The sequence below is a fragment of the Octopus sinensis genome, linkage group LG11, assembly GCF_006345805.1.
Source record: "Octopus sinensis linkage group LG11, ASM634580v1, whole genome shotgun sequence".
Taxonomy (NCBI): domain Eukaryota; kingdom Metazoa; phylum Mollusca; class Cephalopoda; order Octopoda; family Octopodidae; genus Octopus; species Octopus sinensis.
In genome coordinates this window covers 49,698,538-49,722,595 of record NC_043007.1, presented here as the reverse complement: position 1 = coordinate 49,722,595, position 24,058 = coordinate 49,698,538, and positions in this window count along the sequence as shown.

The window sequence follows — 24,058 nt, the reverse complement described above, 5'->3', positions numbered from 1 at the left end:
ACAACCGCGATTTTCCAAACACTGATGGTTTGGAACCTCTTATAGTCTACACTAATTTATGAGCAGGAACTTCAAATTCCCGCACTCGCCAGATTAGTTTACTGGTATCTTACGCCGACTAATACCTAGCAGTAATAATACATTTGTATCATTTTTACTAACGTACAAATATTTGTATTTCATTTGATCATTTAAATAGATTTAATATTTATTATTTTAAAGTGTATTGACCAAGGTGACTAGCCCTTGATCGGAAAAATCAATAATCCGGAATGGCCTTAGAACTAAAGGTTCAGAAAAATCTAAGTTGTAGCAGAGTTACAAATTACCAACGGGTTTTATGTTGTTCATCGTTTTAGATGCAGTGCCCTTTGACCTATGAAGATGTCTATAACTGAACAGATTGCTGTTTTGTTATATATTCGCTGCTTACAGAAAGTAGTCTGCAATCAATGACTCGAATTCTAATAATTAGTATTATTTTGTCTACCCAAGAAAGATCAAAATCAAAGTCGACTTCGACGGGATTTGAAAAGAGACGAAACACGCATTGACATGATTTTTAAATATACTCTGGTATGTGTTTATGTGTGTGTGAGAGAGAGAGGGGGAGAAAGAAAGAAAGTGTGTGTGTGAGAGAGAGAGGGGGGAGAAAGAAAGAAAGTGTGTGTGTGCGTGAGTGTGTGCGCGCCTGAAGAAAAAGTTGAAAATGCATCTGGAGACTTTAAAAAGATTTCTTCACATGTCCTTAACTAATTTCACTCTTTCATAATTTTCGAAGTAGTATGACAGGAGAGGGCACTATAACAGTTTAGTCTCCGAATTATGGAAATTTGCTCCGTTCTACGAAGAGATTATTGCTTAAATTACAATCAATTGAAATACAGTTTGCTTTGGTTGAAATTGCTCTCGAAAAATAACAAATTTTCAATCTCTTGACGTATTTGTCATATGCTTGAAAATTTCGTTTTATATCTGATTAAACAGGGCTGAAACATGGCTTCACTGACTTTTGAAAAATTCATAAAATTGTGAAGCCGGTTAAGGACATGTGAACATTTTCAACTTCATCTTTTATACTTCTTGTGAGATAAAACTTATTTTTATACATATACATATTTATACATATACATATTTATATATATACATATTGTAAGCGAGCTCGGAGTAGACAGTCAGTTTTCTTTATATAAACACACACACATTCACATACATGTCTATGAGTGTGTAAGTATTTGTTTACGGTTATCATTTTAAAATGATTTTAAACATATCAAAATTCATTTTGACTGGGACTAAGAATTTCATTTGATAGTTTATTTAACCTGTCTATGAGTTAAGAAGTCGTTGATAGTGCATTTTTAACAAGAACACTCAGAGAGCGCAAACCTCCGCCAACGATTAGCCAGAGATGATTTTTAAAATGAGAATATCTGAAATAAACTCGACTGAAATAATCTAAACTTCACAAACGAGAATACTAAAAATGAACCTGACTGCACTCAAAAATTAAGTAAAAATAAAAAGAACAGAAAAATAATCCAGAATCCTTGTCCGGTACCAGATCAATCCCAAAATCTAATCAGTTCGTGCCAGTCACGAGGTCAAAGATCCCTAAAAGCTTCACCAGAATTAATCTAGTGGTTCTTGAGATATTTTGTCCACAGACAAACAAACGAACACGACTGAAAACAATACCTCCGCCTTAGCGAATGCAGAGGTAATAAATGGCAGAGGTAATAAACCCATCGTTTACTTCATTTCAACGGTCTCTAAATATGAAGGAACAAGAATGGAAATTACCCAGATGACATATGATTTGAACCCATGGTAACTTCATACCTGTCGATCGGCAGAGACGCCTTGGTAGTCCTTGATGAAGGTAACAGAACTGCCACGCTATTTATAGTACAAACTCTACATGGTCGACTTCAGTATAATTTTGAACCTATTATTTCACGATGCCTGTGTATATATGTGAAAGGGTGTGATGTAGAGGTTAAGATATAGGGCTTGTAATCATGAGATTGTTGGTTTAATTTCTAGAACAAATAGTCAACTTGTTCTTGTCAGTTCATCTGAAATGATTGCTAGTTGAGTGGTTGTGCAACTCATTTTCCCCTCCGGTTAGCACATGTGGTGTAATCCGTTTGGTCAGATGTAGGACTGCAGACTGATTGTCAATGCCTGATTGCAACTCCATAGACATCTAAAATAATAATTATCAAAATCCATGTTAGATGATACTATGTCATTCTGGATTTCGAGAGACAATCGGAATATGTGTTGGGTGCGTGCGCGCGCGTGCGTGGGTAGATACATAAACACATGCATACAGGTACATATGTATGTATGTATATGAAAGTCTGACGTTTTGAGCTTACGCTCTTTTATAGAAAGGGGTGATAAAAGAAAACAATGAAGAAGGGAAAGAAAACGGAGAAAGTAAAAAACTTCTGAATTGTTGAATTGATATGTGTGTGTGTGTGGAGAGGGAGCTGCGTGTATGTACACACACACACACATACATACATACATACGTATGTATATATATATATATAGTTAATCCAAACAAGAAAACACAAAAAACACAACAAGGCGAGGACGTGGAACAAATATAGTGTTATTGGACGTTCAGGAAAGAAGGGAAGAAGGAGGGTTTAACGTTTCGAGCGGAGCTCTTCGTCGGAAACATAAGAGAAGGAAAGATCCCGAGAAGGGGAAACAGAGGAAAAAAAATCGCCAACGGTACACACGAGGTCACATTTATACATACATACATACATACATACATACATATCCGTATTCACATACATACATGCATGCGTGTAGAATCTCTTACTGAAGCCTATTTCATCAGACCTAAATCAAAGGCATTTCGGCCTTTGATCGTCTCGTCGTTTTTGTATTTCTTGGACTACATTCTTAAATCCGTCCTTCCTGTTGTTATAACATTTTAAACGAGGGTTATGAGGGAGATTAATTGGCTATTTCTATCTGTCAGAGCGACGTTCAATATGTTACCGCATCAGTTCTGAAAAAGCAAGTTATATATAGGTAAGAATGTAGTCAGCGAGGTAAATATTCCTACAACAGTCAGATGTATACAGATTTACCACACTACACATCACTTCTGGTAAGGCAACACAAAGAAAGCTTTATCAACACAAGAACTGGTATCCTTCATGTTCTACCGACCACTGCACCAGTATGCGTTCCACGCGTGCAGTAACATATCAGCTAAAACATACGGCTGCAGGAAGGTGGAGAGGTGTATGTGCGTATGTGAGAGAGAGTTAACGGATACACACACACACACACACACACACACGCACGCATGCACACACACATACACACACACACATACACACACACACACACACACACACACACACACACACACACACACATATATATATATATATTTGACGGAAGAGAGAGAGAGTTAAGGTAAGAAAGATTAGGAGAAAGTGCGTTCTTGTTTGTTAGTTTAACTCCTCTACAACCATTACTTTCGTTGTTCCCACCACTTACATCAATTACCGATTCCGCCACCACAACCGTAATTACTATGTCATCACTTGCACCTCCACCACCGCCACCACCACCACCACCACCAACATACCTAGTCGTTATATCACAACAGTTTCTTACAACATGAACATAACAGACATAACCAACGACACACCGCCACAAACATCATTATCATCACCGCCACCATTACCAACGTAAGTGTCATTATCATTGTTACTATTACCACTAAGGCAGCGAACTGGCAGAATTGTAACCGCGCCAGGCAAAACGCTTAACAGCATTTAGTCTGTCTTTATGTTCTGAGTTCAAATTCCACCGAGCTAGACTTTTGCCTTTCATCCTTTCAGAGTCAATGAAATAAGTACCAGTTAATGAATAAGTACCAATGAAATAAGTACCATCGACTGGGGTCGATGTATTCGACTTACACCTCACACTAAAATTCAAGCTTTGTGCCTATAGTAGAAATACTAATAACAACGTCACTAATAACCACTAATAACAACGTCAACTGCGTCAGCATCATTATCACCAAAGCCCTCACAAACATCAAAACCACCTTCACTACTATCACTGTTGGTCTTTCCTATCATTCCAGTTACATGCGGCATGTAATCTTACTTTTGAGTCAGTTATGATGTAGAAAGTTTGTTTGTTTCTACAGCATTCAGATTTTCTTGCAATATAATTCTATTCGCTGTCAAGCTGAAAGATTCACGGCTGACTCACCAAATAAACATTGTAATAGAGAAACCTAGTTGTGTCCACTATACCCAGCTACACTATGTGCTATATGTGACGATTTTAATATGATTATGGCGGTCAACCCGTTTTCCACACTTGCTCCCCAAGCTGCCATGACGATTAGCTTCCACGTTTATGTACGATGAGTAAAAAATTATACCTCATTCCCTCTTTGGACCCACTAAACCGTCAGAGCTGAAGCAAATGTATTCCGAACTCTCCATCCACAAGATTTTTTACCAGATCAATGACTACAACTCAGTTCTTGAATTAAATGACGTCGGTCTCTCCAGGAGACCCCCTTCGGTCACGAATGACCATGGGGCTGCACCTAGAAAGTTACCCTCCGAGGCACAAGTCAGGGCAAGATTGTTCGTGGAAGGCTAGCAGTCGCCCATGCATACCAGCCTCCCCTCTCTACATCACTGATGTTATCCAAGGGAAAGACAAAGGCCGATACAGCGTGGCACCAGTGATGTCGCAACTCATTTATACAGCTGAGTTAACTGAAGCAACGTGAAATAAAGTGTCTTGCTCAAGAACACAACACACAGCCCAGTCCGGGAATCGAACTCACAACCTCAATCGTAAGCTCTACGCTCTAACCACTGAGTCACGCATCTTCACAGCTATGACACAATGCTGCTACTATTCCTTTTCAATGGAACATGGTTCAAAATGCCAACGGTTCTTATTTGAAATACCCATCGACGAACAGCAAATGTATTGGTCCATCCTTTCGGTAGACACTTGCGGCTGCGCGGACCGACGATTGTCAAAAAAGTGATTTCTTTCATTGAAAGTGTTCACAACATGGTCACTAGCAGCAGACACTGACCATCCACTAGCATCTATGAGTCGTTTCCCAACCAGAATAGATCTTACTACAAAATAAATTTTAACAATATGTCTTAATGTTTATATATATATATATATGTATAGAAATTAAATATAAATTACAAAATGGGACAAGAACGCAAAAACACACAAAGAGACGACACAAAAAAAACAGACGGGTCATTCGAAGCCTCTAATCTTCAGTCGGGAACTGGATCATATATATATATATATATATATATATATATATATATATATATATATATATATATAAGTCTCTCTAAAGGAGATTACGGCAGCGGTACTGGAAATTAACAGTTATCGCCAAGCTAACATGGCAGTCCATAAATATAAGACTAAAGCTGCCGTTGATTAGCTCAAGAGGTCATCGCTTCTAGCTAGCTATATGACACGCGAACCTGTGACCATTATAACCTTCGAACAGGGGAGCTGCCGTTATGTGTATATATATATATATATATATATATATATATATATATAGAGAGAGAGAGAGAGAGAGAGAGAGAGATAGATAGATAGATAGATAGATAGATAGATAGATAGATAGATAGATAGATAAATAGATAGATAGATAGATAGATAGATAGATAGATAGATAGATAGATAGATATACACATGCTTGTTTAGTTATTTTAAAATTAAGTGATGTTTATATTATCATTTTAATTTTCATGACTACTAATATTCTGAATAATTGCATCACCTAAAATTTTCCTTTTAAGCTTAAAATCTTCTGCAAAGAAGTGAAAGGAGTGTCTTTTTAATCATATATAGTTGGTGTTTAAGCAAACAGTGATGCTGTTGTATGTGCGCACCTCTCCATATGTACGCGCGCGCGCGCGTGTGCCTGTGGGAGTGCTTGCATGCGTGCATGTGTGCATGCACATGTGTGTGCGCATGCATATGTGTGTGTTTGTACTCTTTAAATGATTTAAGTCATTGAAGGGCAAACATGTCAAAGCACCACCTTCAAGTCAAGTATGATGACCGCGTAATTTTATCGTTCTCTATTTGCGGAACCGCCAAGTTACAGGGTATGATGAGGCGCAACACAAACAACTCGTTTATATAAATTGCCCCCGTAGACACACATAAAGTACATACACACGAAGTATATACAAATATGTATACGTATGAGTATGTATGAATTTGTGTGTATAACGCCGCGTGTGTGCGTCAGTGTGTGTGTAGATCTGTACGCACGTGTGTGTTTGTTTATGTCTAAGAGGGAAAGATGGTGCAGAGCAGGAAGAGGTAGAATCTTAGTAGAAGAGAATCAAACGAAGGAAGAGAGGATAAAAGAAAGCAAACATAAGAAGAAAAAAAAGAAAGGAAGAGTAGTGTGTCAGTGTGAATTTTCCTCAGCAGAGAGAGAAGCGGGTGGGATGATGACATACATTCCCTGCCGACATTACTTCACCCTTGATACAACAACTACAGCAACATGAAAGTAAAGAACATGAACATGGTCAAAACCTTTAAAAAATGGGAACAAAACCGAACATAAAAGCATCAAAACTGACAAGACAAACAAGATTACAAGAAAACGCAAATAGCATCGTTTGATAAACGTTTCGTTCGTTGCTATGGAGACGTAATTGCCGTGCAGAATCTTACATTATAATGTCAGACACGTGTGTGTATGTTACAGATGGGAATCAGTGTATATATATATGTCTGTATGTAATCGCGTGCGCGCACACACACACACACATATACATGTATGTAGTATGTATGCATGTGTGTGTGTGTATGTATATATATACGCGCGCGCGTATACGTATGTGTGCCTGCATAAGTGTGTGTGTGCGTGCACGCGCGCGCATGTGTGTATGTGGGTGGGTGTATTACGAGCGGGAACGAAGCTGAATGAGAGTAGATCTTTAAGAGACATAATGCGATGATATGTCAAGAATCCGTTTATGAAGGCGAGTTTAGAGCGGTGCGAGGAAGTTATATTTATTTCACTATCATTTAGAGCCTTTTGATAATTGGAAATAGCGTGGGAGGAAGAGAGGAAGAGAGAGATACATAAACTGGAGGAGGAAGATATGTTTAGGGGAGAGGTGTAAGTAAAACGCGACGTAGAAGGGTAATAAAGACAGATAGGGACAGTGAGAGAGGGACAAGACAACAGAGACGGAAAGATGGAAGACAGCAACAGGCTGAAGTACGCTTTTTATTTTAAAAAATGGCGGAAATATCTTTTCTTCGTTTGTGAAGCAAAGTATATTCATATATCGATGCAGGGGTATGCGCACATACAAACATGCACCATACCCCCAAATATATACATTTGCACAAATACACACACACAAGTACATATATTTATATAAACAAATACAGAAACACAAGTACACACGCATGCACGCGCACACGCGCACACATACACACACATACACACACACACGCAGAGTTTTGTGAATAAACAGATAAGTTCAGATATGTTCTTCTGTTTGCGACATATTTGACCTGTAAAAAGGCCTTCTCCACTGCAGTTTGCCGCTTAGACTGCTGGTCTTCCATAAACAACCTTGCCCGGACAGGAGGAAGTCTTTATATATGCAGCATGGAATAAAAATGTTCGGATTACTGAAGCGATTGTAAGATTAATTTGAATTTCTCTTTTCCTCATTTAGATTATTATTATTATTATGCATACTGTGGAGCATATATTATGCCTATTGGATTATATCTTAGATTTGTGAAGTGTTCCTCGTGCTAATCAATTGGAATTTAACTAGTGTTTATTCATGTTTTTGTGCTGCTTGGTACTTATTCCATTGGTATATCTTGCCGAACTGCTAGTTTACGGGGACGTAAACACATCAACACCAAATGTCAAGCAGTGGTCGGGGACAAACACAGACACAGAGTCAAACACATAGATACATATATAAACATATACGTATGTAACGGGCTTCTTTCAGTATCCATTTATCGAATAAACTCACAAGGCTTTTGTCGGCCCGAGGCCATAGAAGAAGACATTTGCCCAATCTTCAACGCAATGCAACTGAACCTGGAACTATGTGATTGGGAAGCAAGCTTTTTACCACACAGCCACGCCTGCACTTACATCTATAATTATACATGCACACACACACACACACACACACACACACACGCACACACACACATACATGTATGTTTGTCTGTATGTTGGGTGGTATTTTAAGTGAAACTTGCAAATCCGTTTACTACATGCCTCTCGACGGCGATGCTACAGTAAAGATATTTAGAGCAGTAAAGTACATTCAAATTCTATCTTCGTGTAGTATATTTTCAGATATTGGACAAGCACGAAAATTATATATACACACACACACACATATATATATATATATATATATATATATATATATATATATATATATATATATATGCAGCATGTATGTATATATAAATCCCCAAAATAGGACAAGAACGTAACAGACGACATATATATGTATGCATGTATGCATGTATGTATCTATGTATATAGATACGTAAGTCGTGTGTTGAAGTATATTCTGTTGTCTGGGAAGAGTCATTCTCTTTTAGCGCCTTATCATTTAACACACACACCGGTAAAGTTTCCACTCATTTACTTATTTATTATTCTTAAAACTTTCATTGCGTCTTGCAACCTTTTCAATAGTTGTTTACTCTGTCCGTTATCCGAGCTGCGTTCTTTTTGTTTGCTTGTGCGCATGTGTGTGGATCAGCGTGTGTGCGCATACACATGTATGTATATATGTATGTATCCCTGCATGTAAGTGTGTTTGTATGCATGTATGTGTGTCTTTTTGTGTGCGTATGTATATATGTAAGTGTGTACGTTTCTACGCATGTATTCTGCATATTCATGTGTTTGTGTGTTCGTGTTTGTGTATTTTTATGTGTGTGTGTATTTTTATGTGCTTGCATGTGTGTGTGAGTGTGATCCTCTGTCTCCTTGTGTGTGCATGTCTGAGTGTGTCTGTGTGTGTGTGGGGGGGGGGGGATTTCGTGACCGTGTCTGTATGTACGGATGTGTATCTCCATATGTGTGGATATGTGTATGTGTGTCACCATATGTGTCCTTTTGAGAAGTGAAGTGTGTGTGAATATGGTCATGTGTTTCAGTATTCACTTGCGTATGTGTGTGTATGTGTACTTGTCTGATCATATTACCTGTGTACCTATCCGTCTATATGTCTATCTGTTTACTTTCATATCCATTTGCCTACATACATGTGCATACACATATATATATTTATATATATATATATATATATATATATATATATAGTGAATTGAAGAAATGGAGTTGAACGAAGATTGAACAGAAATCGCTTTATTGCATTCTACACGTGTTTCGAAAGGCACAATTTACCAAATTCCGATTGAATAATGAGACCATATTGTGTCTTTCTCTTCAGGAAGAAATAGGAAATCCGTTGGAAAAAAAAAAACAGAACAGAGGCGGAGCAAAACAAATCGAACGAGGCTCCTAAGAGCCCATGGCCAAACTGTTTATCAATGTATGTTGAAAACGGGTGGTGGGTGCGTTGAAGATTTTAACGGGTCAGGCAGCGGTCATTCCGGTGGGTGAGGGCACGGGGTGCGTAGATGTTCTTTGTGACCGAGACTAAAGTTCTGACTATTTAAAGAATATTAGGTGTATTATATGGGGCGAGCCAAAATCTACTTAGAAACATGTGTGTGTGTACTGTTCTATATATGTGCGGCCGCAAGTTGGTAAGAAACGCTACACTCTGGTCACTGCTGAGAAATCCGTCAGGGGGTAGAAAATATTTTATGTGTACGTGTGTGCGTTTGATCGCGCGGCCGTCAGTTGGTAAACAGCTCTACACAATGGTCACTGCTGTAAAATCCGTCGGGTGGCAGAAAAATATTTTATGTGTGCGTGTGTTCGTCTAATCATGCCTTGTCAAAGAAACCCCCCGTCGTCAAAAACAAAACACCATTCGTCTCCCAGGAGTAATTCCCCTTGCAATGGTTAATCATATTTCTCTTAAAAGCTTTTTCAGAATTTATTACCAAGGGCTATTTTCATATAAGTAGTGTAACCGGGTGCAGGTATTATTTATAAGCGTTATTTATAAGCAAGATAAATATAACGCCGCCAATGGGGGCATCGAAAAGCCGACTGTAAAAGTCCGTTTACCATCCAGTCTCTGGCGAACAATATATGGAAGAGTTCGGAGACACAAAGGTTGCACTTCCTTCTGCCCCTGTCAAATGGGAGGGCCACCGACAGAATTGACCATTCCAGCCTGTAGCTTGAGTTCGTATTCTTCAATCGCCATATTAGCTTGCTAAGTCCCGTGGTCTCGGTCACAAAGAACATCTACGCACCCCGTGCCCTCACCCACCGGAATGACCGCTGCCTGACCCGTTAAAATCTTCAACGCACCCACCACCCGTTTTCAACATACATTGATAAACAGTTTGGCCACGGGCTCTTAGGAGCCTCGTTCGATTTGTTTTGCTCCGCCTCTGTTCTGTTTTTGTTTTTTCCAACGGATTTCCTATTTCTTCCTGAAGAGAAAGACACAATATGGTCTCATTATTCAATCGGAATTTGGTAAATTGTGCCTTTCGAAACACGTGTAGAATGCAATAAAGCGATTTCTGTTCAATCTTCGTTCAACTCCATTTCTTCAATTCACTAATAATATTAAAATTCAATTATCCGCACCAACGCACGGTTGCTACACCATATGGTTGTACCTCCAACTGTGCTGTCTTCTGCTGTGATTTTTGCTACCAAGGTATCGGTTAAACTTTTGATTAATCTGCAACAAGATTATTCATCTTTCTATTTCACAATATATATATATATATATGTATATATACAGTCACATACATACATCTACATAACAGCGCACTATCTATTCTACGTTTATATAAATACAAACTGTGGTAATGGGTGTATGAATATCTACTACGTATATTTTCTATTTAGTACTGGGGTTGTTTCATTTATAAGGACGTATTCCTGTTTTAGTTTGAGGGTTGGGTCCTTTGAGTGCTTGGGTATAATGAGGATGTCAAGTTGACTCAGGTTGCTTCCATGTCTTTGGCATGTTGGCAGAGTATGGGGAAGTGCTTGTTGTCGTGATATAGTCTCAAATGTCAATTTAGCCTTTCCGCAATGCTCCTAGATGTCTCCCCTATGCATGTCATGTTCATGTATTTACAAGCATCTTCTATGCCTCTTATGCTGTAGACTACATTTCTAGTTCTACAGTTAATGCCACAGCTAATCCTACATAACATGCAGATATCATTGGTGCATATGGTATTCTCAAGTGGGTACGTCCTACATTGTTGTGATCTGATGAATTCCTTGGCTTTTCAACAATCTTAATGTTGAGTTTGGTTTCCTTCAGAGTTTTCCTAAATCTACGGACTGGTTCTCCATGGGCTGTGGCCTCTACAAATATCACTTCTTGATATTCGTCAGTTTTATACCATGTATTCACCCTGTTTGCTTTGTCACAAGGTCTTTTGTATTCTATTCCAGTCTTTGCTTCTATATCTAGGGCAGGTACCACTGGTTTCATTACATATAACGTTATCTAACACCCCTGTATACTCGAACCCTATGTTTCTGATCATATCCAGAGAATTGCATACGGTGCATAAAGTTCTGTACATGTTTCTTCGTTTCATAGGATTTGCATAGTGGGGACACGTTGTTAATTATCCTAAGTCTGCTATCAGTATGTTAATTTTCATGTTGTGTGACAAAGCTGAGTTCTTGTGAACAACATATTTCGAAGCTATGGGTTTCATGTAATACGAGTGGAAGAGCTGCACACTGTTAAGACCAATTCTAGTGACGGTAATGTAGAAACTGAGAGGAACATAATGGAAAGTATCCAGCTAGTAGCTAACTCCATCTACCAAAGTATCAAGGTAACTATAGATTAGCCCACTAGGTACCCGAACAACAGACTCCCCATACTTGATAATGAACTTTGGTTAGAGACTGTGAACAAAGTGCAGCTCCTCCATTCCTATTACATAAAACCCAGAGTTTCGAAATATGCTGTTCACAAGAATTCAGCTTTGCCACAAGAACTCCACAGTCCCTACACTTAGTTTCACTTCTTGAGTTAGTTGCCGAATAGTTATGCGGCGATCCTTCAAAATATCGGCTTCCACTTTACGGATGGTGTCATCATCAATGACAGAATGTTGTCGTCCAGGAATAGGTTACCACCGATATCCGATCACATTTGAACTGGTGATGCCAATGCTCGACTACGTCGTATGATAGTGCATCATCAGCATAAAATTCTTTCATCCCATTAGAAGTCTCTATTATCGACCTTAGTCTCTATTATCGACCTTAGTCTCTATTATCGACCTTAGTCGATTTCAGCAACCGTAAAAGACAAACGAATACTAGTGGAGACATGTATGATTATACTTGTACAAGTTCTGTCTCCTGCAGAGAGTCAGGAAATTTTTTTAATGAACTAACCTCGTATATGTATACACAATTATATATATATATATATATATATATACAGACACACACACACACACACACACACACACACACATATATATATATACACACATATATATACATATATACATATATTAGAAGGTTTGGAGGTAATGTACAGGTATTATATGTTAGACAAATAAGGTACTCAGAAATCTGGATAGTTGTACATTTGCAGATTTTTATTAATATGTTTTATTAACATGCGACATATTAATAAAGATCTGTAAATGTACAACCATCCAGATTTCTGAGTACCTTATTTTTTCTAACATATACACATATATACATATATATATATACGCGCGCGCGCACGCACACATACACACACACACACACACACACACACACACACACACATATATATATATATATATATATATATATATACATATATATATATATACTAGCTGATGTACCCGGTAATTTCCGGGAAAGCGGGACTTAATCCCCTGGTCTCGTTCTCATAATTGTTTCGCTAAGCCAATAGCAACAATACAAAGTACGTAGCCCTTAAAACGGTTTTTGTGCATTTACAGGGAATACCGAACCATCTTACATAGGATCTTGTCTTTAGGAAATCCCAATAAGTTATGAATACCAAACTCGTGAAGTCAGTTACCGTAATAGCATGCAACTTAGTTACCCGAAAGTAAAAATTCAAAAAGGTAGACTACGATCACAGAAGTTGTTGATAAGGATTATCTACAAAAACAAAGCTGATAAATACGCACAGGTGCCACAAATTAAGTTTAATTACCAATAAACTTCAGCTTGGATGATACTTTACTCAACTGACAGAGGAAAGTGACCGATCAAACTGATTATGTAAACAGAATTTTGATTGGTCGGAAGCGTCTTCTTGTCTCAAGTTCTGATTTTCCACCTACTCTTGCGGGAATCTTTGATACAGAGTATCGAAATTTTAATCCCTTTCACACTTATAAAATTTCAAGCAAACTTAAAAATTTGTCATTACCGTTATTGTCAGTGTGGGCAGTGTTTAATGCGAAAGAGAAATTAAATATGTTGAATATGCATTTGAACGTGGCAACAGAGCTGCCGGCAGGTATTTTAATATTAATGAAGCCAATGTTCGAAATTGGTGTAAACAGTATGACAAACTTAAAACTGTGTCTAGTAATAAACAGGCAAAAATAAAAGCATACAATCAAGATTATCTATATCATAACATTTTTTTTTCGGTCAGGAATATCCATATCATTATGTGCCCCATTGCGATAGGTAGAAACTCCAAGCAATGTAAAAGATGGCCCAGACCGTGATTACCAGCATCAACGTCAGACTTCAAAAGGTAACCACTGGCAAGCGGTCACTCTAATGATATTGCTTCTCTAATAAATGGAGGGAGAAATGACCAGTGGGCAAAAGAGAAAAATAAAAATAAATAAATGGGTTATTTCCCCTTGGTCGTTAAAGGACACTAGATGGGCCGTAACTGTCCAGTTATAATTTTTTATTAAACGGCAATGAGCCTAGTAACTTGACACAAAGAGACATCCAGAAGACTGGCGTTTAGGTATGTGTAGATATATATAGCTAGATATACATATACGTATAAATATACCATTCGCATATATATATATGTATATATATATGTATGTGTGTGTGTGTGTGTGTGTTGTGTGTGTGTGTTTATGTTATATATGTATATATATATATATCTACATACACACATACAAATCTATATGTACATATATATATACATATATATATATATATATATATATTATATATTATTATATATATATATATATATATATATATATATATATATATATATATATATATATGAAAGAATGGAGTTGAACGACGATTTAACAAAATTCCTTTATTCTCGACATATGTTTCGAAGACTGCATATTTCATGGCGTCTTAAGGACAGCAATATAACTTTCAAGCTGGATTGGTCCATATTGTCTGTATCCTTTCCATTTGATAAGGGCAAAAAATTTTGTGACGTCTGTAATTCCGAACTTTTCCATATACTTTTCGCCGAATTCCCTTTAGTAAATACAATGGTTGAAAAATCCTATAGGTGCATGCACTGGCAGAAACACACCTTTCACTCATATGAATGATGATTAATATAGATAACATCCTTGAATTTAATAATTTCGTTCCACTTATACAACACCACCATAGACAAATTTTTATACTCATGAAGGACTACTACCTAATTCGTTGGGGTATGTTTTACCTTTGTCTCTCTACCTCTCCCTCCCTCTCTCTCTCTCTCTCTCTCTCTATCGTGAGCACAATCAAACACACAGACACAAACCTGTCACTTCACCAATAGTTGTTTTGGACATCTACCCATCCACACACACAACCACGCACACACATACACACACATAGACACTCAATCTCATTAGAAAAAGTAAACAACAACACATCACCATTCATATGACTTGCACCCTGTCACCTTCCTATTCTTAGATCTCTCCCCTTCCAACCTTGTTTGAACTCTTGAACTTTCTAGAATCTTCTACATTCAACCATTTTTGACGTCACTGCTTAAGCGGAATATTTTAAAGAAACACTCATCATCGCTATGGACACCGTGTGGGCAGTCATCTAAAAGTTTTTGTTCATCATGATGCTGACATAAGTTCCTTGTCTTTCCTGATGAGAAGGCGGCATAATGCACCCCTTATTCCTTCGAAATTAGGAATATGCAGTCTTCGAAACATATGTCGAGAATAAAGGAGTTTTGTTAAATCGTCGTTCAACTCCATTCTTTCATTTATTTGTATTAAAAAAAAAACACAAATTTCCACACGAAAGCCCGTGATCTCTGCCCTTGGCATGTAGCTTCAACCGTGTTTTTCTGACGTGAATTTGCTACCCGGGTATCGGTTAACCAAATTATCCATACTAGGATAATTCATTCAATTACTATATATATATATATATATATATATATATATATATATATATATATATATATATATGTTGTGTGGTAGGAAGCTCGGTTCCTAAACACATGGTTCGGGGTTCAGTACCACTGCCTGGCATCTTGGGCAAGTGTCTTCTACTATTGCCAGGGGCCGACCAAAGCCTTGTGACTGGATTTAGTTAATGGAAAGAAGCCCGTCGCATATATATATATATATATATATATATATATATATATATATACATATACACACACATATACATATGTGTGTGTGTTTATCCTGGTCATATTTTTGTTTTCCACCACCGCCGGATAACCGGTGCTGGTTTGCTTTCGTACACGTGATTTAGAAGTTCTTTAGGATTAAACAGAATAAGTACGAGGGTTAAAAAAAAACATTGGTCGATTCATTAGACTGAAACATTCTTCAACGCGGTAGCTTATATAGATAGATAGATAGACAGATACATAGATAGATATAGATTTTTTCAACGCACTGCCCCAGCATGTCTAATTAGTGGAAGAAGCATATATATATATGTGTGTGTGTGTGTTTGTCTGTGTGTGTTTGTGTGCACACACACACACACGCACGCACACACACACACACACACACACACACACACACACACACATATATATATATATATATGGGTATCTATGTATGTACATGAATGTATGTACAATACAATAAAACATGCACTGGTTGTATTTGACGTCTGCTTTAATAGTTAATTAAGTTAATATTTAATTAATCAATTAAGCAATAATTAATTAACAGCAGCATGGCAGTTCTAAGTTTCAACAATATCACTTTCATCATGCAATTTCATATCAACAATTTAGCAAAAACAAATACAACTGATATATATATATACATATATGTATGTATCTATGTATGTATACATACATACATACATACATACATACATACATTATATATATATGTATATATATATATGTATATATATATATATATGTATATATATATATATATATATATATATATATATATATATATATATATATATATATATATAAACGTATATGTCTAAATGAATATACGTGTCTTCCTGTGTTTATATTTGTTTACTTCTGTGTCTGTCTCGGTGTGTATCTGTATGTCAGATTGTATATGTATGTATGTGTATTTTGTGTATGTTTGTTATCCTGTGTGATTGTTGCGAGAGTATTTTCGTGTGCGTACCGTATAAAATTTGACTTCCAAAACAATTTTGTCCGTATGCATATGTGTGTGTGTCTATATATGCATGTGTGTGTGTATGTTTGTGTACCTCTTCTTCGAAAGCTTCATCAGAACCTCGAATGCGAAGTGCACTTTCCCTAGCCATAGCTCTTTCCATTGCCATCAGCATAAACTTTCTCACTCATAACGCCTGTATGTTCTGAAAATCTAACTTTCCCAAATATAGTGCAGTTCATATTCAAGAGTTAAACGAAGCTATAGGATGTTATCCTGATACTCAACTAAGAGCGCACCACATCTTATAGCAGAAACAGCTGTAAGATAAGGAAGTTCATTACATAACATTTTATTTTTCTGGTATCATCTCTTTGTTTTCTGTCACCACTCTGCACTCATATAGCATTGTGCTCTGGACCATACGTATATTGAGTTATTAGTCTCGTTATGCCTAAGCGAAATATATATATACATACACATATATAGAAAACAAGGACGGGTCATTCGGAGTTTTCTATCGCTAATCGAGTTCCAGTTTATCTTTGCAATTTCGGCTAGTTATACTCGAGATTGCTCCAGGCCAGATTTGAGCAATCTCGAGTATAACCAACCGAAATTGCAAAGATGATCTAGAACTCAACTGCTGATAGAAAAACTCCAAATGACCCGTACTTGTTTTCTTTGTATCGTCTGCCTGGGTGTTTTGTTGTCCCTTTTTGTATCACCTGTCTGGATGTTTTGCATTCTTGTCCCATTTTTGTATTTTTTACATATAAAATATAGCGGCGTACGACACTTTGCTCTCTCTCTCTCTCTCTCTCTCTCTCTCCTCTCTCTATATATATATATATATATATATATATATATATATATATATATATCTTCTAGCGATTTCATATTACCAGCAGACCGTCTATCTGGAGGAGGCTTCCTCTTGGGGTTGAAAATGGTAGTAACATCGGTTCGTACGTAACAGTCATATATATATATATATATATATATATTCAGCAAAAACAATTAAGATTCAAGTGAATTCCAATGAATTCAAATGAATATGGTACTTAACTTAGATGCACCAGAATTCTTTATGGTATTAACCATAAAATAATGTGGGGTGATTATAAGCAAGAAAAAAGCAACAAGAATGGATTAGTAGTTTAGTACAATTGTTTCATACTAAGAGCACTTTTATTTGAAGTTGCAAATATTGCAGCTAATACATTTGTATTTGCTGCAATATTTGCAGCTTCAAATAAAAGTGCTCTTAGTATGAAACAATTATACTAAACTACTAATCCATTCTTGTTGCTTTTTTCTTGGTTATTTATATATATGTGTGTGTGTGTGTGTGTGTATGTGTGTGTGTGTGTGCGTGTATACATATATATATGTATATGTTTACATCTATGTATGTATTATGTATGTATGTTTGTATGCTTTTGCGTGTGTCACGTGTGTTTGCGTGTGCGTATATATGTATATATGCATTCGTATATGCATGCATATAATTTGTCTACATTTGAACTTAAACTTACAATTAGCAACATCAACATATTCCTATACCAACATTCTGATATGCACGTATATATCTTATGCATATATGTTATACAAATTTAACAGAATCCATGTTATTTATAAAGTAAAGGCCAAGGCCTTAGATATGATATATTTTCACAGAGTGTAAATAAATATATTATCACATATTTTATATCATTACTTGGGACATTGCAATAACCTTAAACTAACAAACATCGGTAAATCACTTTCTCAGATATTCCAGTTTCAACTATACCAAAAGAGATAACACATACGCATCGCTTTCATATCTACTGGTTTACATACGTACATACTTACACGCAACACACATACACTTACATATACACACACACACATATATATATGTATTCAAGTATATATATGTGTGTGTGTGTGCGTGTGTGTATTTTTGTGTATATTATATGAGTATATATATATATATACATATATATACATATGTATATGCATGAATGTACATATGCAGACATACATGTTCATATACAGGTATATATATATATATATATATATATATATCGTGTAAAGTATAGAAGCCATCTTATCATGGCTAACCACATTGGGGAGGGGGTTTTAGAAAAACTTATATCTGTTTGCAAAGGAGCCTTCACTTCCATCGCTACCTGGTGGTTGCCGCCCGTTGACGAGGGACAAACATCCCGAAACTAGTTCGAGCGTATCACTCAGGCTTGCGAGGAAGGGATGGCCTCCCTTTGCAAACACTCCAAAGACATAGATATTGTGTTTAGAGCCAGCTAGAGACGAAGATCTCTTGGGGCTATAAAGCTACAGTAACAACCCCCTCCCCAATGTGGTTAGCCATGATAAGATGGCTTCTATACTTTACATTATCGAGCGATTACTGTTTCAATCTCATTCTGAGATTTAATTATGCTATATATATATATATCGTTTGTAGAAAACATAACCGGAAAGGCACACTCTAAGAAGTACAACAGTTAATATTATAATGGGGGAGATCAGTTTATGGGGTTACCCTGGGATTTTGAAGAGGTCTCAGGCCAAAAGGTTTGGGGTCTGACGATACGCCGTAAGGCCAAACCACTTACGAACGAGAAACCCAGAGTAACCCCATAAACTGGCCTCTCAATTTATACACAAACACAGACACACACGCACGTGCACACACACACACACACACACACACACACACACACACACACACACACATATATATATATATATAGCAAGGAAAATTGTAAAAATGCAGAATGCTAAATTGAAAGAAAATTTTAATGAAATGAGAAATTGATAAAATATATAAATATATATTTATTCAAACCGATTTTCGTCATAATGTGACTTATCAAGAATAGTTAAGTAAATTTTTTTTTTTAATGAGAAAGGGGAAAAAAGAAAGTTGCATTGTTTTTTGCAAAAGAATAATAATAAATATGTACAAAAATTTAAAAATAAGTACTCCGATACATTGTGAATGTATCGGTGTACTCATTTTTTAATTTTTGTACATATTTATTATTATTATTTTGCAAAAAACAATGCAGCTTTCTTTTTTCCCCCTTTCTCATTTAAAAAAAAATTTTTTTACCTAACTATTCTTGATAAGTCACATTATGACGAAAACCGGTTTGAATAAACATATATATATATATATATATATATATATATATATATATATATATATATATATATATATATATATATATATATATGTATATATATATATATATATACTTATATATATATATATATATATATATGTATATGTATATATATATGTATGTATATATATATAAATATATATATATATACTTGCATGTACAGAGTTGTGTAGGAGTGGCTGTGTGGTAAGGGTCTTGCTCACCAACCACATGGCTCCGAGTTCAGTCCCACTGAAAGATGCACGTCATATATATATATATTATATATATATATATATATATATATATATATATATATATATATATATATATATATATATATATATATATATATACTTTATTGCAAAAACTGTCTGATGAACGGCAACGAGAAACTCAGAGTAACAGATTTTGTTGAATTTTTCTGCTGCTTTAAATAAAGCATATTACTCTACCACTGGTATTTGAGTACACTTTTTTCCACCTTGTTTCACATTTATGTGTTTACTCCGGTATATATATATATATATATATATATATATATATATATGTGTGTGTGTGTGTGTGTGTGTGTATATGTATATATATGCGTGAGTGTGTGTGTTTGTCCCCCAACATCGCTGGTGTGTTTACGTCCCCGTAACAGCAAAGGAACCGTACTAGGCTTACAAACAATAAGTCCTGGGGTCGATTTGTTCGACTAAAGGCGGTGCTCCAGCATGGTCACAGTCAAATGACTGAAACAAATAAAAGAGTAAAGAGTATGTATATGTTTACATATACACATGCGGGGAAGGTATCTGTGAGTGTGTATATGTGTATATGTGTGTGTGTGTGTGCGCGCAAACTCGTATCATATGACTGAAAGTTCACAATTGTTACTTAATGTTTCTCTCTTCAGTGCACATTCGATCATAATAATTGTAAAACGTGCAGTTTGATTTTCACAGTAACATTTAGAAAATGTTCATCTTTCTCATTGGCTGGCTGGAGAAACAAAATAGTTGGATATTGCTCATCGCTACATGTCTGCACACATTCAGTAAACACACAAATATATATAATACATATATATATATATATATATATATATATATATATATATATATATATATATATATATATATATATATATATATATATACAGCCGTATGTTTCTTAAATATTCCTAGATTCTCGCTGTGTAAATAAATCCTGTGGTAAGGGTGGGCTTCTGTGGTTAAATCAGGAGTTCTGTTTACACAGTGTGGCTAAATCTATGTTTAATGAATGAGGTACACGCAAAAATTATTTACATATATTTATGCGGGAGGGTGCGTGTTTATCTGGTAATGAGGCACATGAGAAGTCAACGAAGTACATCTCAACTCATCCTAATGAAAGTATGTTTTGTTGAAAGGCTCTCTATCAATAATTATGAGAAACTATAATTAATTACCGGCTGCGACGATGAAGTAAAACGAAGAGGAAATTTCGATATACAACATTAAAGATAAAATATTATTTCTACTTCTTCACTTTAGGTTTCTCTCCGATGTTAAAGTTTATGTCTTCGCTACTCCAATTCATGCAACGGATCAGACTATTGCAGTCGTTCATGCTGTATTAGATACCATATATCAATACAGACGCCGGCGTAGCTGTGTGGTAAGGAGCTTCCTACCCAACAATATGGTTCTGGGTTTAGTCTCAATGCAGGACACCTTGAGCAGATGTCTTCTAGCCTGGAGCGGCCGAAGCGTTGTAAGTGGATTTGGTAAAGGGAAACTGTAAGAAGCCTGCCGTATATATATATATATATATATATATGTGCATGTGTGTATGTACATTTTCGCCCCCACCACCGCTTGACAACCGGTGTCGGTGTGTTTACCTCCACGTAACTTAGCGATTCGGCAAAAATAGACAGTATAAGTACTGAGCTTACAAGAAAAAATGTAAGTACTAGTGTCAATTCATTCACATAAAAGTTCTTCAGATTGGTGCCCCAGCATGGCCGCAGTCTAATAACTGAAACAAGTAAAAAGTAAAAGATATGTTATCTATCTATATCTGTATCTCTGTCTCTTACTCTCTGTGCCCTTACATATTATGCATCGGTGTGCGTGTCTCATTGTGTACGTGTAAGCTGTATGAATAAAGAAGGCGCATGGCAAAGTGGTTATGGTGTCGCACTTAAATCTCAAAATCGTGGTTTCGATTTCGAAACTGGTAGTGTTTTGTGTTCCTCAGCAAAACTCTATGCAGGCCTGCCTGCCTAGTCAGCGGGTGACATCATATGAAAACGACAGCAATGCGAAGAAGCACATTTTGACCAGCGACAACATCCGATAGTCTTATCCATACAGTGATATTGTGACAGTGATATATATATATATATATATATATATATATATATATATATATATATATAAAGGCGATGCTCCAGCACGGTCGCAGTGAACTGACTAAAACAAGTAACAGAATAAAAGAAATATATATATATATGTATAGAGACACAGACAAGCAGAAAAAAAGGAAAATGCCCCTTGTATCTGAATATTATGGAAATTTTTTTTTTTAATTTTCATTTAATTTTTCCACAATTTAATTTTTTCCATATCTAGAGTTGAAAAAGTCTCAATGACTGTAACCGGTACTAAAATGTTTCTTATAATAAAATTATTTTAGCATTTTCTACCTTGACTTATTTTCCGTATACATATCAACACGTGTGTTCCTTTTCAACCTTCTACACACACACACACACACATATATATATATGTGTGTGTGTGTGTGTTGGAAAAAATAATGAACAGGCAGAACAGGTCGTATCACTTCAGAGTATGGAATTTATAAATCAAACATAATTAGAGTTGTTAGAGTAAATACGATATTAAGCAGATGTGCATAAAGTCTCATACAGCTGTTTCTAGAAAAGTTGTGCATTATGGTGCATATTGCATTAAGCAAAGATGTCCATATAAAAGTTAACTACACAATCTTCAGAGAGGAAGAATTAAGAAATATCTTTTATTGCATACAACCTTGTTTTTACAGAAGTCGCAGAGAGAGAGAGAGAGAGAGAGAGAGAGAGAGTGAGTGAGGCGGGGCGAAAGAGAGGGAAAGTGCGTGTGTGTTTTTCATGTGTGTGTGCACGCGCGTGTTTACGTGTGTGTGTGCTTGTTGCAAGCTCAGTGAGTGGTTGCTACTTATTTTTCTATATATTGGTGGCTGGAGCGAACTACTGCTAACTCTAGCGGATGGGTTGGTGGTCTCGGCATCGTTGCTAGATAGTAGGGGTTCGCTCCCCTTCTTGCAATATATATCGAGTGGAGGATGTGTCGTCATGGGGTTAAAAATGGTAGCAACGTCGGTTCCTACGGAACAGCCATGTTGAAGTGACGATAAACATTACTTCTTAAAATAACTCTTTCTTAAAAATTTAATAAATTCTTTTACTCACTCCTTCACAAATTAATTCTACCATAGACAGAACATAAAGTTATGCAAATATGAAATTTCATAGGAATTTTCTGTAAAAACCCGGAAGAATAACTGGACATGCATGCATGTGCGTGAGTGTGCGCGTGTGTGTTTGTGTTTGTGTGTGTGTATGTGTGTGTGTGTGTGTGTGTGTGTTTTGCCCCTGTTTGTGTGTGTAGGTATGCAAGCCTTCATTATCTATTTATTTATTAGGATGTCTGTATGTATGTATGTATGTATGTATGTATGTATGTATGTATGTATGTATGTATGTATGCATGCATGTATGTATGTTCTCTTTCTCTTTTAATTCTAGAGTAGATCTTGACCGGCCTTCTACTCGGTAGCAAAGTTGTGAAGGAAAGTAACTTTTTTTAACCACTACCTTTTAAATCTTAAATCTTAAGAAGGTCTTGCAGATTTTTATAGTCCCAGATATCATGATTATTTGTAGCATATGAATTAAGGATTTCCATTCTCACCCCAAGATCCCAAGTTCAGTAATACTTTGATCCAGATGGGTTGCTATGAATCTTGTTGCTCTAATAATGATAGGTGTGAAGCTGAAAGTGTTTCTTGGGTACCGAATCTGCAAACTCTTTAATTAACGTTCAATAGATGTCTTCTTTCCCTTGTATGTATGTATGAACTTG